The sequence below is a fragment of the Pleurodeles waltl genome, chromosome 11 (assembly GCF_031143425.1).
Source record: "Pleurodeles waltl isolate 20211129_DDA chromosome 11, aPleWal1.hap1.20221129, whole genome shotgun sequence".
NCBI classification, from domain to species: Eukaryota; Metazoa; Chordata; class Amphibia; order Caudata; family Salamandridae; genus Pleurodeles; species Pleurodeles waltl.
Window position 1 is genome coordinate 696,210,430 of NC_090450.1, and position 20,709 is coordinate 696,231,138.

The window sequence follows — 20,709 nt, forward strand, 5'->3', positions numbered from 1 at the left end:
ATATATTTTCTTAGTTTATTTTAAGAACCACAGGTTCAAATTCTACATGTAATATCTCATTCGAAAGGTATTGCAGGTAAGTACTTTAGGAACTTCAAATCATCAAAATTGCATGTATACTTTTCAAGTTATTGACAAATAGCTGTTTTAAAAGTGGACACAGTGCAATTTTCACAGTTCCTGGGGGAGGTAAGTTTTTGTTAGTTTTACCAGGTAAGTAAGTCACTTACAGGGTTCAGTTCTTGGTCCAAGGTAGCCCACCGTTGGGGGTTCAGAGCAACCCCAAAGTCACCACACCAGCAGCTCAGGGCCGGTCAGGTGCAGAGTTCAAAGTGGTGCCCAAAACACATAGGCTAGAATGGAGAGAAGGGGGTGCCCCGGTTCCGGTCTGCTTGCAGGTAAGTACCCGCGTCTTCGGAGGGTAGACCAGGGGGGTTTTGTAGGGCACCGGGGGGGACACAAGCCCACACAGAAATTTCACCCTCAGCAGCGCGGGGGCGGCCGGGTGCAGTGTAGGAACAGGCGTCGGGTTCGCAATGTTAGTCTATGAGAGATCTCGGGATCTCTTCAGCGCTGCAGGCAGGCAAGGGGGGGGTTCCTCGGGGAAACCTCCGCTTGGGCAAGGGAGAGGGACTCCTGGGGGTCACTTCTCCAGTGAAAGTCCGGTCCTTCAGGTCCTGGGGGCTGCGGGTGCAGGGTCTCTCCCAGGCGTCGGGACTTTAGGTTCAAAGAGTCGCGGTCAGGGGAAGCCTCGGGATTCCCTCTGCAGGCGGCGCTGTGGGGGCTCAGGGGGGACAGGTTTTGGTACTCACAGTATCAGAGTAGTCCTGGGGTCCCTCCTGAGGTGTTGGATCGCCACCAGCCGAGTCGGGGTCGCCGGGTGCAGTGTTGCAAGTCTCACGCTTCTTGCGGGGAGCTTGCAGGGTTCTTTAAAGCTGCTGGAAACAAAGTTGCAGCTTTTCTTGGAGCAGGTCCGCTGTCCTCGGGAGTTTCTTGTCTTTTCGAAGCAGGGGCAGTCCTCAGAGGATGTCGAGGTCGCTGGTCCCTTTGGAAGGCGTCGCTGGAGCAGGATCTTTGGAAGGCAGGAGACAGGCCGGTGAGTTTCTGGAGCCAAGGCAGTTGTCGTCTTCTGGTCTTCCTCTGCAGGGGTTTTCAGCTAGGCAGTCCTTCTTCTTGTTGTTGCAGGAATCTAATTTTCTAGGGTTCAGGGTAGCCCTTAAATACTAAATTTAAGGGCGTGTTTAGGTCTGGGGGGTTAGTAGCCAATGGCTACTAGCCCTGAGGGTGGGTACACCCTCTTTGTGCCTCCTCCCAAGGGGAGGGGGTCACAATCCTAACCCTATTGGGGGAATCCTCCATCTGCAAGATGGAGGATTTCTAAAAGTTAGAGTCACTTCAGCTCAGGACACCTTAGGGGCTGTCATGACTGGCCAGTGACTCCTCCTTGTTTTTCTCATTATTTTCTCCGGCCTTGCCGCCAAAAGTGGGGCCTGGCCGGAGGGGGCGGGCAACTCCACTAGCTGGAGTGTCCTGCTGGGTTGGCACAAAGGAGGTGAGCCTTTGAGGCTCACCGCCAGGTGTGACAATTCCTGCCTGGGGGAGGTGTTAGCATCTCCACCCAGTGCAGGCTTTGTTACTGGCCTCAGAGTGACAAAGGCACTCTCCCCATGGGGCCAGCAACATGTCTCGGTTTGTGGCAGGCCGCTAGAACTAGTCGGCCTACACAGATAGTCGGTTAAGTTTCAGGGGGCATCTCTAAGGTGCCCTCTGGGGTGTATTTTACAATAAAATGTACACTGGCATCAGTGTGCATTTATTGTGCTGAGAAGTTTGATACCAAACTTCCCAGTTTTCAGTGTAGCCATTATGGTGCTGTGGAGTTCGTGTTTGACAGACTCCCAGACCATATACTCTTATGGCTACCCTGCACTTACAATGTCTAAGGTTTTGTTTAGACACTGTAGGGGTACCATGCTCATGCACTGGTACCCTCACCTATGGTATAGTGCACCCTGCCTTAGGGCTGTAAGGCCTGCTAGAGGGGTGTCTTACCTATACTGCATAGGCAGTGAGAGGCTGGCATGGCCCCCTGAGGGGAGTGCCATGTCGACTTACTCATTTTGTTCTCACTAGCACACACAGGCTTGTAAGCAGTGTGTCTGTGCTGAGTGAGGGGTCTCTAGGGTGGCATAAGACATGCTGCAGCCCTTAGAGACCTTCCTTGGCATCAGGGCCCTTGGTACTAGAAGTACCAGTTACAAGGGACTTATCTGAATGCCAGGGTGTGCCAATTGTGGATACAATGGTACATTTTAGGTGAAGGAACACTGGTGCTGGGGCCTGGTTAGCAGGGTCCCAGCACTCTTCTCAGTCAAGTCCGCATCAGTATCAGGCAAAAAGTGGGGGGTAACTGCAACAGGGAGCCATTTCTTTACACAAGCCCCCCCCAGCCCACAGGCCAGGAGACTCAGCCCAAGCTGGGAGAGTCTTCCTAGTCTGTCAGGCGAGGAAGAGTAGGAGAAATAGGCTGGTTAGTTGCAGGGCCTACTCTGCCTTACATCCTTCTGTTCAGGTCATTCCCTTTGGGGAACTGACCTACTTCCACAGTGATAGGACCTAGTCTGAATTGCCTCTTGTCTGCCTCTTCAATGTCTCCACCCATTCTTTCTATCTTGGTCTTAGAGGTATCCACCTCTGCTAACCTTATCTTGGCCAGGGTTACCCCTAGCTTACCCAGAGAGGTTACCCAGAGCTGGAGTAACCCCACCATGACCAATAGGGTCAGGGGGCCTAACTTGCTATTTGGCATGGGGTCAGACCACCATGCTAAGGATAGTGCAGCCATAAAGGCTAACACCCAGCAGAGGCCACTGACAGCTGTCAGTGCCCAGAACCACACCTTTAGCTCTTCACCTAAAAGGGAAGGGGCTAAGTTACAGGCTTCTTTGGGTTCAGGTTGCCTGTCTGCTGTATTGGAGTGGGGGGTTACCACATCTTGTAGTAAACACCCTTCTTCCACTCTTTCTTCTGTTAGCTGAGGAGCCACCCACTCAGGTTTAACAGTTGCCTGACTAGCCAGGACTTCTTGTGGGTCAGGTTGGACTTTATCAGGGCCATTTTTGGAGTTCTCCCCTACTGGAGCAGAATCTCCTTGGCTTGCTGTAACCTTGGCTAAAGGTTGTCCACCCTTCCTACTCTGTTTTCTTTTCTTCTTCTTCTGGGGCCTGCTTGCATTTACTGCAGAGGCAGGACTTCCAGAATCCTTGGGAGAGGACTGGCACTGGACCAGTTCCTCTCTTGAGCTCTGACTAACCTCTGGGTAGTCATTTCCAAGGAGACAATCAAGGGGGAGGTCTGTACTGACTACTACCCTTCTCCAGCTAAGAGTGCCACCCACTTCTATGGGCACTAAAGCCACAGGCCTCTTAGTGACCCTGTCTAGGCTAACTCTTACCCTGGCAGTCTCACCTGGGATGTACTGGTTTGAGAGCACCAGCCTGTCATGCACAATAGTGTGACTGGCACAAGTGTCTCTCAGGGCAGTGGTTGGGATTCCATTCACCAGTAGGTGGTGGAAGTGTCTACTTCCCTCTGGAATCTCCAACTCACCTGTTGGGCCCTGTTTCCAGTTGAAGGCTAGGAAGACCTCCTCATCTGAGGAGTCATCTCCCATGGCTACACTGGTTACCCCTGGAATTTTGTTCTGGGGTTTGTTTTTGGGACAAGAAGTGTCCTTGGTGTGGTGCCCAGACTGTTTACAGTTGTGGCACCATGCCTTAGTGGCATCCCAGTTCTTACCCTGGTACCCACCTTTGTTTTGGGTTGTGTCTTGGGGCCCACCCACCTGTTCTGGTTTTTGGGGGCCTACAGAGGGCTCTTTTTCTTTGTTTCTAGTGTCACCCACTTTCTCCTGGGGAGTTTTTGTAACCCCTTTCTTTTGGTCACCCCCAGTGGAAGTTTTGGTTACCCTAGTCTTGACCCAGTGGTCTGCCTTCTTTCCCAATTCTTGGGGAGAAATTGGACCTAGGTCTACCAGATACTGATGCAACTTTTCATTGAAGCAGTTACTTAAAATGTGTTCTTTCATAAACAAATTATAAAGCCCAACATAGTCACACACTTCATTTCCAGTTAACCAACCATCTAGTGTTTTTACTGAGTAGTCTACAAAATCAACCCAGGTCTGGCTCGAGGATTTTTGAGCCCCCCTGAATCTAATTCTATACTCCTCAGTGGAGAATCCAAAGCCCTCAATCAGGGTACCCTTCATGAGGTCATAAGATTCTGCATCTTTTCCAGAGAGTGTGAGGAGTCTATCCCTACACTTTCCAGTGAACATTTCCCAAAGGAGAGCACCCCAGTGAGATCTGTTTACTTTTCTGGTTACACAAGCCCTCTCAAAAGCTGTGAACCATTTGGTGATGTCATCACCATCTTCATATTTTGTTACAATCCCTTTGGGGATTTTTAGGATGTCAGGAGAATCTCTGACCCTATTTAAGTTGCTGCCACCATCGATGGGACCTAGGCCCATCTCTTTTCTTTCCCTTTCTATGGCTAGGAGCTGCTTTTCCAAAGCCAATCTTTTGACCATCCTGGCTAACAGGGGGTCATCTTCACTGGAGTTATCCTCCGTGATTTCAGAGGTGTTGGTCTCTCCTGTGAGGGAACCAGCATCTCTGACTATTATTTTTGGAGTCAGGGTTTGAGGGACCCTGTTCTCCCTAGATAGGACTGGTAGGGGGGAATTTTCCTCCAAGTCACTATCCTCTTCCTCTGAGTTGCCACCCTCAGAGGGGTTGGCCTTTTCAAACTCTGCCAAAAGCTCCTGGAGCTGTATTTTGGTAGGTTTGGGGCCCATTGTTATTTTCTTTATTTTACAGAGTGACCTTAGCTCCCTCATCTTAAGATGGAGGTAAGGTGTGGTGTCGAGTTCCACCACAGTCACATCTGTGCTAGACATTTTGCTTCTAAAAGTTGGAATACTTTTTAAGAATCTACAACTAGTTCTAGGTTCTAATTCAAACTTTTACAAACTTTTAAACTCTAAAAGAAATGCTAAACAGGATCTAACACAAGGCCCTAGCAGGTCTTTTAAGAATTTAGAAAACTTTTCAAATTGCAAAAATCAATTTCTAATGACAATTTTGGAATTTGTCGTGTGATCAGGTATTGGCTGAGTAGTCCAGCAAATGCAAAGTCTTGTACCCCACCGCTGATCCACCAATGTAGGAAGTTGGCTCTGTATGTGCTATTTCAAAGTAAGGAATAGCATGCACAGAGTCCAAGGGTTCCCCTTAGAGGTAAAATAGTGGTAAAAATAGATAATACTAATGCTCTATTTTGTGGTAGTGTGGTCGAGCAGTAGGCTTATCCAAGGAGTAGTGTTAAGCATTTGTTGCACATACACATAGACAATAAATGAGGTACACACACTCAGAGACAAATCCAGCCAATAGGTTTTTATATAGAAAAATATATTTTCTTAGTTTATTTTAAGAACCACAGGTTCAAATTCTACATGTAATATCTCATTCGAAAGGTATTGCAGGTAAGTACTTTAGGAACTTCAAATCATCAAAATTGCATGTATACTTTTCAAGTTATTGACAAATAGCTGTTTTAAAAGTGGACACAGTGCAATTTTCACAGTTCCTGGGGGAGGTAAGTTTTTGTTAGTTTTACCAGGTAAGTAAGTCACTTACAGGGTTCAGTTCTTGGTCCAAGGTAGCCCACCGTTGGGGGTTCAGAGCAACCCCAAAGTCACCACACCAGCAGCTCAGGGCCGGTCAGGTGCAGAGTTCAAAGTGGTGCCCAAAACACATAGGCTAGAATGGAGAGAAGGGGGTGCCCCGGTTCCGGTCTGCTTGCAGGTAAGTACCCGCGTCTTCGGAGGGTAGACCAGGGGGGTTTTGTAGGGCACCGGGGGGGACACAAGCCCACACAGAAATTTCACCCTCAGCAGCGCGGGGGCGGCCGGGTGCAGTGTAGGAACAGGCGTCGGGTTCGCAATGTTAGTCTATGAGAGATCTCGGGATCTCTTCAGCGCTGCAGGCAGGCAAGGGGGGGGTTCCTCGGGGAAACCTCCGCTTGGGCAAGGGAGAGGGACTCCTGGGGGTCACTTCTCCAGTGAAAGTCCGGTCCTTCAGGTCCTGGGGGCTGCGGGTGCAGGGTCTCTCCCAGGCGTCGGGACTTTAGGTTCAAAGAGTCGCGGTCAGGGGAAGCCTCGGGATTCCCTCTGCAGGCGGCGCTGTGGGGGCTCAGGGGGGACAGGTTTTGGTACTCACAGTATCAGAGTAGTCCTGGGGTCCCTCCTGAGGTGTTGGATCGCCACCAGCCGAGTCGGGGTCGCCGGGTGCAGTGTTGCAAGTCTCACGCTTCTTGCGGGGAGCTTGCAGGGTTCTTTAAAGCTGCTGGAAACAAAGTTGCAGCTTTTCTTGGAGCAGGTCCGCTGTCCTCGGGAGTTTCTTGTCTTTTCGAAGCAGGGGCAGTCCTCAGAGGATGTCGAGGTCGCTGGTCCCTTTGGAAGGCGTCGCTGGAGCAGGATCTTTGGAAGGCAGGAGACAGGCCGGTGAGTTTCTGGAGCCAAGGCAGTTGTCGTCTTCTGGTCTTCCTCTGCAGGGGTTTTCAGCTAGGCAGTCCTTCTTCTTGTTGTTGCAGGAATCTAATTTTCTAGGGTTCAGGGTAGCCCTTAAATACTAAATTTAAGGGCGTGTTTAGGTCTGGGGGGTTAGTAGCCAATGGCTACTAGCCCTGAGGGTGGGTACACCCTCTTTGTGCCTCCTCCCAAGGGGAGGGGGTCACAATCCTAACCCTATTGGGGGAATCCTCCATCTGCAAGATGGAGGATTTCTAAAAGTTAGAGTCACTTCAGCTCAGGACACCTTAGGGGCTGTCCTGACTGGCCAGTGACTCCTCCTTGTTTTTCTCATTATTTTCTCCGGCCTTGCCGCCAAAAGTGGGGCCTGGCCGGAGGGGGCGGGCAACTCCACTAGCTGGAGTGTCCTGCTGGGTTGGCACAAAGGAGGTGAGCCTTTGAGGCTCACCGCCAGGTGTGACAATTCCTGCCTGGGGGAGGTGTTAGCATCTCCACCCAGTGCAGGCTTTGTTACTGGCCTCAGAGTGACAAAGGCACTCTCCCCATGGGGCCAGCAACATGTCTCGGTTTGTGGCAGGCTGCTAGAACTAGTCGGCCTACACAGATAGTCGGTTAAGTTTCAGGGGGCATCTCTAAGGTGCCCTCTGGGGTGTATTTTACAATAAAATGTACACTGGCATCAGTGTGCATTTATTGTGCTGAGAAGTTTGATACCAAACTTCCCAGTTTTCAGTGTAGCCATTATGGTGCTGTGGAGTTCGTGTTTGACAGACTCCCAGACCATATACTCTTATGGCTACCCTGCACTTACAATGTCTAAGGTTTTGTTTAGACACTGTAGGGGTACCATGCTCATGCACTGGTACCCTCACCTATGGTATAGTGCACCCTGCCTTAGGGCTGTAAGGCCTGCTAGAGGGGTGTCTTACCTATACTGCATAGGCAGTGAGAGGCTGGCATGGCCCCCTGAGGGGAGTGCCATGTCGACTTACTCATTTTGTTCTCACTAGCACACACAGGCTTGTAAGCAGTGTGTCTGTGCTGAGTGAGGGGTCTCTAGGGTGGCATAAGACATGCTGCAGCCCTTAGAGACCTTCCTTGGCATCAGGGCCCTTGGTACTAGAAGTACCAGTTACAAGGGACTTATCTGAATGCCAGGGTGTGCCAATTGTGGATACAATGGTACATTTTAGGTGAAGGAACACTGGTGCTGGGGCCTGGTTAGCAGGGTCCCAGCACTCTTCTCAGTCAAGTCCGCATCAGTATCAGGCAAAAAGTGGGGGGTAACTGCAACAGGGAGCCATTTCTTTACAGACAGGAAACCACAAACGAACTGATCCAGCCGCAGCCTCCATGCATCGCTTGCACTTGTGTAAAGTAAGCACGTTTAGTGTAGCTAAAGGCATTGGTCAATTTGCCATCCGAAAATACATCCATCTCAAATAATTCGCAAAAAGCCAAATACCCCAAGACTTCTGAAAACAGAGGCAAGTTCTTTCATTATGATATTGATGCAAGCTATAGACAATAGTTATTAGGGTCGAGCCTGCGTTGCATGCGCTTGCGCATGCGTTTCACTTGCGAGACGCTTTAGGAGTTAGAAAAGGGCTTGGAGCCCCGTCCACGTCAAGTCAGTGTCTTTCATTGGTTCGTGGGCTTGCCTGTTAAAATCTGCTTGCATTCATTAGTGGAAGGCACACATACGTCATGTCTTTTCCGGTGATTAGCCCTCCTCGAGCGCAGCGACCAAGTACTGAAAACATGCAATGCTCGCTTTAGGAGTTAGAAAAGGGCTTGGAGCCACGTCCACGTCAAGTCAGTGTCTTTCATTGGTTCGTGGACTTGCCTGTTAAAATCTGCTTGCATTCATTAGTGGAAGGCATGCATACGTCATGCCTTTTCCGGTGATTAGCCCTCCTCGAGCGCAGCGACCCAGTACTGAAAACATGCAATGCTCGCTATTTCCTGTCAGGTTTGTGGACTACTTTTTATCTTTTGTTCGCATCACGATCTCACTTGACAGAAGTCGAGCGCTTTGCATAACATCAACCCTGTTACATAGCTAATTGCACTTTTGCCTGTTATGTAGATAATTGCACTTTTTTCGATAGGTTTCACTACGAGTGAACTGTAGCAGAGCGATCGTGCTCTTTTTTTCCATTCACTGTGGCAAGAAAAATCCGTTTGGGAGTTTACAACTGCTAATAGCTATAACGCGGAGAAATGCGAGACCCTATTGCATTGCAAATTCTTGTTAATTAACAGTGACCAGTGTGCCTATACTTATCTGTGTGAACACTTATAGTGGGAGGATGGAGATGAGAGGGAAGACGCCAGGCGACAACGGTATGGTTGGGAGTGGAAGAAAAAAGGTAACCTAAGCAACGAGAGGGTGGGAGGTGAGGGGGAGGCAAGGACGACAGGGGAAGAATTAAAAACAAGAAAAAAAGTGCAAGCCCTATGGAGGGAGCAGCAGGCAGAGGGAGTTTGCGGGGTGGAGATAGTACCTTAATCATGTTGGGAGCAGCAGACGGGCACAGATTAACTTCAGTCAATTTGTACTTGGTCCTTGCTCCACAGAAATGACCGGAAATGACGTTTCACATGCACTGTCCAATCAAGGAGCCTGTAAAAAGAGTGGCGTGAAGTCAATAAATGGTAAATAATAGGTGGGCTCCAAGCCCTTTTCTGTATTCAATAGTGTCTCACAAGCAAGATGCATGCCCTAGTGCATGGTCTTGCAGACTCGACCCTAAACAGCCTAAACATTTGTCCTTTCAAGCTGTCCCATCTGACAGTGTTAGACTGCAAATCAACCGCAAAGACCAGTCCCAAAACTGGCCTTTTCTGTGATCACAGACTCGCAATGCAAGAATGGGACAAACTCCCTATAGATCTTAGCGCAAAAGGCCAGCCCAATGCTGCCTGTCATAGACTCGTAGAGAGAGACAGCCTAACCCTACGAACGTTCAACAGAATCTGGGGTGTGTGGCTGGAACTTGAAGGTCAGAAAAGAGGGAACCAAGACGTGGATTTTATGATGAACAGTGTCCAGTCAGAGCCGGCCTTTGTGTCATTAGCGCCCTGAGCAGAACAAATGTGCCACCCTCAATACTGATGGCGAATTAAATGAGGCAGCTGACCCTTTTCACAGGCCAGTCCCTAGCTGGCTACATCAGAGCAGCACCTTACCTCTGAACACACAGCTTCACATCTCCCCCAGCTCATCCAAATCACCAACAATGTAGCTCCATCAGGGAGACTCCAAGTTGTTTTTGGGTTGGGGAGGGAGTGTTGATATGTGGCGGCAGGGAGTTAGAAAAAGTTGGGAGGGCAAGGAGGGTCGTTGCTGTTTGCAGGACCTTTATGCAGACATTTCTTTTTGCCCCCCTGAAGACTGGCATCTCGGGCCTTGGCCCAGCTTGCCCATGCCAAAAGCCGGCCCTGTGTCCATTGACCTAAACGGAACTCTTAGGTCCAGAATGGGGAACAGGCCAGAATGGGGGAATGTGGTCACAGTGCCAGGCTTCAGAGAGCAGGCATCTGTTTGAGTGTCCAGCACTGATCGGAGGCTTCTCAATTGCTTTTCTGGATGCCCAGGTATTGCTGGGTCCAAAGTACGAAAATTTATTTAATTTCAGGAAAACTGGCGGGATACCAGTTTTCAATCTTGGATGACACTTTCATAAAGCTTCTTAGAATTGAGGCCTGATCGGTGATGTTTGCATTAAAGAGCAGAAAGGCACACTTTCTTTTCCACCTCAACATTTTTCTTTCTCTCCCTGCGGCTTTGTCAGATTGTTTACCCAGTTTGGGGGTCAACTCATATGAGAACTCCAAGGATCTCAAAAACAAGTGAAACTTGCACTGCTTATGTGTTAGCGCTACCTGTTCTATGTAAGAGGCTGTGTGTATGGGTAGGGTGGCATTGATATCTTGCAGTGCTACTGTCAATCCTGTAAATGTTCTCTGCATGTGAATAAAGCTTGCACTTCTGTTGTGGCTCCAACTGTTCTGTGCATGTGATCCGAAGGAAGTCAGCATTGCTGTTGCCCATGCTGTACCTGTTCGGTGTGAGTGGTGTTCTGTGCATATAAATGAAGTTTGCACTTCTGTCTTGGCTCCATTTGATCTGTGCATGTGATCCAAAGTAAGTTAGCACTGCACTAGCCTATGCTGTACCTGTTCTAAGTGTGTGAGTGTGTGTGGGATGGGCGTTGCACTGCCGCCTGTTGGCGCTATAAATGTTCTGGGGATGTGACTGAAGCTTGCACTTGTGTCTTGGCTCCAGTTGTTCTGTGTATGTGATCCAAGGGAAACGATCATTACTCTTACACACTGTACCTGTTCTGTCTGTGTGGGAGGGTGGGGTCGGGGAGTTTGCACCTTGAAATGCTGCATTTTGTTCTGTAATGTTATTCTGTGCATGCCAGTGACGCTTGCACTTCTGTCTTGGCTCTAACTGTTCTGTTTATGCAAACCAAGGGTAGTTAGCACTGTTGCTGTCCATGCTGTACATGTTCTGTGTGTGTGTGGTGTGAGGGGAGGATGGTATCTTGCAATGCTGCTGTCTGTGCTGTCAATTTTCAGTGCATGTGAATGAAGCTTGCACATCCTTCTGGACTCCAGCTGATCTGTGTACCCATTCCAAAGGATGTTAGTACTGCTGTTGCCGATGCTGTACCTATTCTAGGTGTGTTGGTGGGAGCGTTGGTGTATTTCAGTGCTTCTGTCTATGCTTTAAATGTTCTGTGCCTGTGAATGACGCTTGCACATTTGTCTTGGCTCTAACTGTTCTGTGTATGGGATTCCAAGGCAGTTAGCACTGCAATTGCCCCCACTATACCTGTTCAGTGTGTGGCAGGTCAGTTTCTTACACTTCAACTGTCTGTCCTGAAATGTTATGTGCATGTGAAGGAAGCTTGCACCGCCTTAGCATGTGCTGACCCTGTTACATATGTGTGAGGTAAACTTGAGCCACTGCTGCCCGTAACGTGCCTGCACTGTGGGCATAGGTATGAGAACTTTGATGGCACAAATATCTTGACTTTTGGGAGCCAAAAACCGTTTTTGCACGTGTTGGAACCCATGGGTGCTAAAGTGGTTTGACTCTGTGCCCTGCGTAACAGCGCCAGGCAGACCATAGTCCCATGTTGAAGTCTACACCACACGCTTGCTTTGTGGGCCACTTCACTCCAGCGCCCACGCTGGCACCTGGAAGGCTGGCGAGGGCTAGACTGATAGGCATCCTGTTTGCCTTGGGTGGATGCTGAGCCTTGGCACAGGCAGAGCAGCAAAAGGGAAGCTCGATCGCCTCCAGAGCCTAAATCAACTTCATATGTGAGTCTGTGCTGCACTCTCACAAAAGTCCCTTTGTTGTCCTAGCCAAGCTCTGGCTTCACCTGTCCACCAGTCTTGCGCCATTTTGTTGTCTGATTATAACTATTTAATGAACACATGGGGAGCATATTTCCCCTCAGTATGTCCTGGGATTTTTAGAGCACGAAGAACATGTTAGACAAATAGGATATGTGTGCTTAAAAAGTATGCACCGTTGTGCCGTAAGTCTCCATTGCTTTCATTTTTAATGCACATTAAGGCCCTGATTTAAGCAAAGTGGTGCTGCACCCAATGCAGCGCCACTTTTCTTGCACCTCTCAGCACCCCCCCAACGTCACTGAGTGTTCCATATCTAGAATATGGTGCACCATGGTGGTTGTTAGGAGAACTAGTGTGAACATTTTTAATGCTAGTTTGGAGCTTTGCAGGATTAACATCAAACATTCCTGCAAAGTCCATTAAGGCCCATTGAAACCAATGGAATGCCTCCTTTTAACAACTGCTCAGAGCAGGCGTTAAAAGTGCCAAAAAAATGATGCAAAAAAACTCTCTTAGATTTCTTTGAGCTATTTTTTCGGCCGCCCTAATGGGGGAACTCCCCCTTTGCATACATTATGCCTGGCATAGGCATAATGTAGCGCAAAGGATTACAAAGTGGCGCAATGCATGCATTGCACCACTTTGTAAATCTGGTGTGGCGATTTTGGCTTTATTGGGACACATTAGCGTAAAAAAATATATGCTAATGTGGAGCAAGGAGGCTCTAGGGACTCTTAAATCTGCCCCTAAGTCTTCTTTGTTTCGGCACATGGTTCTGCCTGTTAATCTCCATCTTTTTATTAGTTTATAATACACATACATACACATATCATTGCCTACACCCTCTGGCTGTTTAGGAGCATACGAACATTCTTAAAGCTGTTTAGACTTATCAACCCACTTTCCCCAATCCCCTCTCCACACTTAGTTAAATAACTTTTGAGGCAATAGAGGAGAATGTATTAGTGTGTCATACATGTGTATTGGGTGTCGAGAGGATCAGCAAACGCAATGATCCTAGGGACTATCATGCACTTCATGTGTAACAGACGTAGGACTTTAAGATATTTTGTCTCTGGAGTGAATTGAAATCAATGGGGCTCAGTAAGTTTCATATGCTTTTCGTTTATGTGCTATGGAAAGTGCGATCTTTACCATGGTGAGTGTTTTAGCCAACTTCCCAAACCGGTGGTACTCCTATTAGGGCAAGTATTGTCCTTATCACCATGACTATTGTAGTCTGTTTGTGGCAGGTCGAACAGTATGAAGACCACTGAAGCGTTATTTTGTTAGTGGTAAGTGGTTTATTTTTAGTTATACGGGAAGTAGGGTATGTTAACAAAACCACAAGGGCTATTGTCTTTCTCCTTCGTTCTGTTCTTCTTTCGTATCTTTTCCCAGGTTCGTGATTTTTATGTTCGTGCTTCTTGTTTTACAGGTGACCCATCTGTCTTGCTCGCTCGCCGGAGTCCAGGGTGATGCCGGAAATAGAAGGGAAAACGCTAAGGTAAGTATTGGTTTATAATTGGGGTTCTCCCCTCTCTCTATTCTCTGGACTGGGAAGCGGTAAACACAAAGGGAGGGGGTTGGTGCCGGTGAGGTGGGGTTTTATAGGGAATAGTGTGATCACATCTAATCTTAGTGCAGGAATAAGTGCCACTAGTGTGATAATTATAGTGCCCTTCCTTCTACCTCCCTTTCCAACCCTCCTTTATGACCCCTCCCCAGTCCCCTTTCCTCCAATTTCCCTTCTTCTTGTCCAAAAGGACCGTACCTTGTTTAGCCACGACCCTCCAGGGTCGTGGCTGGCTTGGTAGTGTTCCTCCTGCTGGTCCCCTTTTTCCAGGTTCTGGGGCTCTTCTTCACTCTCTCCCTCCTCCTCCTGCTCCTCGTCTGCTTCACTCCTCCTGCTCTTCCGTTCCTCCTCGCTCTCCTCCGGTTTCGCGGTCTCCGTGTTCCTGTCTCTCCCCCCTTCTCCCAGCGCGTCTCCCTCTTGTACTCCTCCAGCCCGGGAAACTGAATTCGTTTCCCGGGCAACGCCGTCCCGCCGGCCTCGCTCGCGCCGCGTCTCCCCGGCAACGGGAAGACGCGGAAATGACGTATCGGCCTCGTCCGATACGTCATCCGACTCGTCTGTAGCCGGGATCGCTCGGCTACACACCTCTCCCCATGAAAGGTCCTGCTCGAGGACCGTCGCAGAGTCTGGGAAGCGAGATAAATAGTCAGCTGGGGCCTGTTGGTGACCTGGTATGTGACGGACCTGAAATGAAAATGGTTGCAGTTCAAGGAACCATCGTAAAATCCGAGAATTGGTATCCTTATGGGCAGACAACCACGTGAGGGGAGCATGATCCGTAAAAAGGATAAAGGGTCGGCCTAGAAGGTAATATTGTAAGGTATCCACGGCCCATTTTATAGCCAGACATTCTTTTTCAATGGTCGGATAGTGTTGTTCCCGGGGAAACAGTTTCCTACTGACGTATACTACCGGATGATCCCTACCTTCCCCGTCGGGTTGGGCCAATACTCCCCCTAAACCAACACCTGAGGCATCAGTATAGAGATGAAAAGGTTTCGAAAAATCCGGGCATCTGAGTATTGGGTCTTTGGTCAGGTAGGACTTCAGTTGTTCAAAGCTGCTTTTCTGTTGATCCGAAAAGGGTGCTAGCCTATTAGGATGGGATTTAGACAGAAGGTCCATGAGAGGGGCGGCCAAGGTAGAATAATCAGGTATGAATCTTCTATAGTAGCCTACCAATCCTAGAAAGGATCGTAACTCTTTCTTTGTTGTCGGTTTAGGTGCATTTAGTATGGCCTCTACTTTTTTTGGTTGAGGTTTTAGGCTCCCATGACTAATTTTGTAGCCCAAGTATGATATGTTGGGTGTTCCTATAACGCACTTTTTAGGATTGGCAGTTAATCCAGCGGTAACAAGAGTGTGGAAAACCTGGTGTAAATGTTTTAGATGATCGTTCCAGGTTTCACTAAAAATCACTACGTCGTCTAGGTAGGCTGCTGCAAAAGACTGAAAGGGGTTTAAGAGTTTATCCATTAACCTTTGGAATGTAGCTGGTGCTCCATGGAGACCAAACGGTAGCACAGTGAACTGATAAAGACCGGACTGAGTGGCGAACGCGGTTTTCTCTTTATCCTCTGGGGCTAAGGGAATCTGCCAATACCCTTTTGTCAAATCTAAGGTAGACATATATTTGGCTTTTCCTAGTTTCTCTAATACGTCATCAACTCTGGGTATAGGATATGTGTCAAACATGGAGTTTTCGTTAAGCTTCCTGAAATCAATACAGAATCTAATAGTACCATCGGGTTTTGGCACCAAAACAACCGGGGAGCACCAGGGACTATTTGATGGTTCAATCACACCCTGTTCTAACATTTTCTGTATTTCAGCCTCCATAATCTGTTTCCTCGCCTCAGGAATACGATATGGCCGTAACCTCACAATTTTCCCTGGTGTAGTTCTTATTTTATGGGTTATCAAGGTGGTTTTACCCGGTAATGCTGAAAAAAAATCCCGGAAGTGTTCTAGTAAGCTGAGTACCTGTCCTTTCTCTGCTTTTGGTAAGGTTTCATTTACTGCGGGTAGACCTTCCCCATTGCTGTGTTCGGTTGGACAGAACTCAATACTTAACTGGTTATTCGGACATAGGAATCCTGCCAACACTCTGGCAGCGTTCGAGTTGTCTGGTTCTTCCCATTTTTTAAGGAGATTTATGTGATAAATCTGTGATTTCTGGGGAGTGTTCGATAATTCAACCAGGTAGGTAACCAGAGAAACTGCTCTTATTATTTTATAGGGGCCCTGCCATTTGGCGATTAGCTTTTGTTCTGAGGTTGGATGCATTATTAAAACCTGATCTCCTGGTTGTAAAACCCTTAACTTACTCCCTCGGTCATAATATTGTTTTTGAATGTTTTGAGCTTGTTCCATATTCACTTTGACCGCGTCCCATAGACCTTGTAGCTGAGACCTTAGATTGTGGGCATATTCTAGAAGGGGCCTTCCCCCTTCTTCTGCCTCTTCCTCCCATGTTTCAATGGCCATGTCAAGAAGAGATCTCGGCTGTCTTCCGAACACCAGCTCAAATGGGCTGTGGCCTGTAGAGGACTGTTCATGGGTTCGAATAGCATATAATACTAAGGGTAATTTTTGATCCCAGTCTCTCCCTGACTCTTCCATCAATTTTTTCAGTAGGGTTTTTATTGTTCTGTTATATCGTTCCACTAGTCCATCCGTCTGGGGATGATATACCGACGTACGGATTTGGGAAATACCTAAGGTCTTACATACTTGCTTCATGAGAGTAGACATAAAAGGAGTCCCCTGGTCGGTGAGTATTTCATGCGGGAACCCAACTCGAGAAAAAATGTTTATCATTGCCTGGGCCACTGTTTTGGTTGTCATACTTTTTAAGGGCACGGCCTCAGGGTATCGTGTGGCATAGTCAACCATGACTAGGATATACGTGTGACCCCTTGTGGATGGTACTACAGGCCCATCCAGGTCCATTCCTATCCTACTGAATGGGATGTCTATGATGGGTAGGGGCATCAGAGGTGCTTTCTTAGGTCTACCGGGTTCAGTGAGTTGGCATCTGGGACATTGGGAACAATATTTACGTATGTGGGCAAACACTCCCGGCCAATAGAACCGCCTAAGGAGGTATTCTTCTGTTTTTTCCCTCCCATAATGACCCCCACCGGGTTGACAATGTGCCATCGTTAGAACCTGATTTCTATAATGATCGGGTACCACTAATTGTTGTTTATGTTCCCCGGTATCAGTAGTGGTTATCCGGTATAAGAGGTTTTTCTTAATGAGGAAGTAGGGACCCACCTCACCGGTTTCTTCTTCTCTGGCCGACTTCCAGGCGTGGGCGAGAGAAGGATCTTCTCTTTGTTGATGGGGGAAACTGACAGGGACTTCATGGGTTTCCGCAATAATGCCTGTGCTCGGTCCTGATCTCTCTTTTCCCAAGTAATTCAATTTTTCTACTCGTTTCTCTCTGCGTGATAACTTCCTACGGATTGTGGGACTTTTTATACTGCTATCAGAAAATGGAGCGTCTCTCCACCAATCCTGTGTCAGTTTGGGTTGTCGAACATAATCCAGTATTTCTTGGAAATGTTCATAATCAGTTCCAATGATACACTCCTCAATCAGATTGGTCATTATACCCATCGGTAGGACATCCCGGTGTTTTCCCCATTCTACTGTGGTGTCATATAAAGGGTATTGCTCTTTATCTCCGTGTATGCAACATATATTCACCCATTGCTCTGTTCCTTTATCTACTAGGGTTACTATGGGGGTGATTCTGATTCTGGCGGGCGGCGGAGGCCGCCCGCCAGAATTCCGCACCCATTATACCGCTCCGCGGTCAGAAGACCGCGGAGGGTATTATGAGTTTTTCCCTGGGCTGGCGGGCGGTCTCCAAAAGACCGCCCGCCAGCCCAGGGAAAAACCCCCTTCCCACGAGGATGCCGGCTCGTAATCGAGCCGGCGGAGTGGGAAGGTGCGACGGGTGCAGTGGCACCCGTCGCGTATTTCAGTGTCTGCAAGGCAGACACTGAAATACTTTGCGGGGCCCTCTTACGGGGGCCCCTGCCGTGCCCATGCCATTGGCATGGGCACAGCAGGGGCCCCCAGGGGCCCCGCGACCCCCCCTACCGCCATCCTGTTCATGGCGGCTTTCCCGCCATGAACAGGATGGCGGTAGGGGGGGTCAGAATCCTCATGGCGGCGGAGCGCGCTCCGCCGCCATGAAGGATTCCCCCGAGCAGCGGTAAGTCGGCGGGAGCCCGCCGACTTGCCGCTTCTGACCGCGGCTGAACCGCCGCGGTCAGAATGCTTGTGGGAGCACCGCCAGCCTGTTGGCGGTGCTCCCGTGGTCGTTGGCCCTGGCGGCCACCGGCCGCCAGGGTCAGGATGACCCCCTATGTCTTTTCTCACCACCGACTGGCTACACCCTGAATCAATAAGGGCCCATACTGTTTTCCCGTTGACTTTCAGAATCTGTTTAAACTTCTGGTTACCTCTTCCGGTACACAGTACCCGTCGCCTAGTAACTCCGATTTCCATTGGCTCACTACTATCCTGTTTTCTGGGGCACATTCGGGCAATGTGGCCCCATTCCCCACAGTTGTAACATTGGGGTCCGGCTATCGGTGGAGGGTCAGGCAGTCGGTGAGGAACTAGTTCCTCCGAAAGGTTTCTTGGTGTGATTTTAGGATTGGAAGGCTCTGGCTTTAGGCTGGGTCGGGTTGATATACTTCTTACATCGGTGGAGCGATGATAAGCACATGCTAGGTCAATTGCCATGTCAGTAGTCACCTTTGGATGTTGACGGATCCAGTGCTTTGTGGTGGTAGGCAGGGACTCTAAATATTGTTCAAGGACAATTGTTTGGATCACTTCCTCCCTACTATTTCCGGAAGAGCCCAACCACTTTATGGCCAAGTCCTTTACCCGATAATAAAAGGTTCGGGATCTTCATTCGGTCCCCATTTGATTTTTCTAAATTTAACCCTATAGTATTCTGTGTCATGTCCCACACGTTCTAAGATACTAGTCTTTATCTCTTGGTATGGCGTGGTTCCACCCGGGTTGGCTGCTTGATATGCTGCTTGTAATATCCCTGTAAGTAAGGGGGCGACATACTGACCCCATCTATCCTCAAGCCATTGGGCGGATGACGCCACTCTCTCAAAATTAGTAAAAAAGGCTTCGGGGTCTTCTCCATCTTGATATTTCTGTAACACGGAACTGGGAACATTGGGGTGAACTTTACTACTAGCAATAGTCTCAGTCAATTTTTTCATGGCCGTCTCATGGACCAGCTGATTATTCGCAAGGATGGTCGCCTGACTTTTCAAAGCCGACTGTAATGCTTCCCTGTCCTCTTTAGCTTCTCGCTGGTGTGCCTCCCACACCAGCTGTAGATGACGTTGGCCCTCGGCCAATTGCTTTATCATATCCTCCAACAAGGGTTTGTCACACATTGTTATACTGTTCGATTACTGCGAGGAGGCCGCACAGGTCGAAATCCCACTTCTGACACCACTGTGGCAGGTCGAACAGTATGAAGACCACTGAAGCGTTATTTTGTTAGTGGTAAGTGGTTTATTTTTAGTTATACGGGAAGTAGGATATGTTAACAAAACCACAAGGGCTATTGTCTTTCTCCTTCGTTCTGTTCTTCTTTCGTATCTTTTCCCAGGTTCGGGATTTTTATGTTCGTGCTTCTTGTTTTACAGGTGACCCATCTGTCTTGCTCGCTCGCCGGAGTCCAGGGTGATGCCGGAAATAGAAGGGAAAACGCTAAGGTAAGTATTGGTTTATAATTGGGGTTCTCCCCTCTCTCTATTCTCTGGACTGGGAAGCGGTAAACACAAAGGGAGGGGGTTGGTGCCGGTGAGGTGGGGTTTTATAGGGAATAGTGTGATCACATCTAATCTTAGTGCAGGAATAAGTGCCACTAGTGTGATAATTATAGTGCCCTTCCTTCTACCTCCCTTTCCAACCCTCCTTTATGACCCCTCCCCAGTCCCCTTTCCTCCAATTTCCCTTCTTCTTGTCCAAAAGGACCGTACCTTGTTTAGCCACGACCCTCCAGGGTCGTGGCTGGCTTGGTAGTGTTCTTCCTGCTGGTCCCCTTTTTCCAGGTTCTGGGGCTCTTCTTCACTCTCTCCCTCCTCCTCCTGCTCCTCGTCTGCTTCACTCCTCCTGCTCTTCCGTTCCTCCTCGCTCTCCTCCGGTTTCGCGGTCTCCGTGTTCCTGTCTCTCCCCCCTTCTCCCAGCGCTTCTCCCTCTTGTACTCCTCCAGCCCGGGAAACTGAATTCGTTTCCCGGGCAACGCCGTCCCGCCGGCCTCGCTCGCGCCGCGTCTCGCCGGCAATGGGAAGACGCGGAAATGACGTATCGGCCTCGTCCGATACGTCATCCGACTCGTCTGTAGCCGGGATCGCTTGGCTACACTGTTTTTCCCTCAATGATTTGTGGAATCTGTCTCTTTTATAATGTAGTCATAATAAAACCTCTCTAAGAATCTAGATGCCAAAGGCTTTATAAGTGTTAACATGTTCTCCCAGTATCTATGGAGCCTGGGATACGACTACAAGAGGTGTTCCAGGGTAACTGTGCACCACAATTTCTTCCACATGAGTCTGACTTTGATTTGCTATCTTATCTGGGGATCCGCACCAATGTGTGAAGATTTTGTATTGTGCCTCTCTGGGTTTTCTCTGTTAGAGGAGGTCGCAGCAGATGTTTTGATATCGTAAATATTAAGGGCCAAATGTCCAGAGTTTGGATTTGTGATGATATATATGCAACTGCCAAATCCACTAATTCCTATGGATTCGTATTCACAATTAGGAAATTGCAATTTTGAAAATCATAAAATTGCGATTTCCTAATAGGAAACCGCAAATTAGGAAAACCTGCATTCTGGGTGCAGAGTGATGATGCCAGACAACGAAGTCTACAAATACAGGGTGTGGCCTCAACCTAGAGGCCTAGAAAGGTGCTGGAAGGGAGGAGTGCATCTGTCTGACTGCTGGCAAAGGAATAGCTGTGACTGCACTGCATCATGTCCAAAGAGGATGGGGATAAGGAATCTGCAAAAGGAAGCGGAAGCTCAAATTCTCTGAAAAGGAGCCGGAGCTAACTAACAGATCAACGTGTGGCCCACATGGACCAGCTACTGGGAAAG

General features: G+C 48.7%; 1 long non-coding RNA gene across 1 annotated transcript in view; it reads left to right on the plus strand.

Moving 5' to 3' along the window:
* The window catches only part of LOC138266664 (uncharacterized), a 197,746-nt gene that overhangs the window by 126,003 nt on the left and 51,034 nt on the right, over window positions 1-20,709 (plus strand). Inside the window, exons 2-3 of the long non-coding RNA XR_011199607.1 lie at window positions 13,416-13,484; window positions 19,253-19,321. This is a non-coding gene — a long non-coding RNA (uncharacterized lncRNA). The remainder of the gene's footprint in view (window positions 1-13,415; window positions 13,485-19,252; window positions 19,322-20,709) is intronic.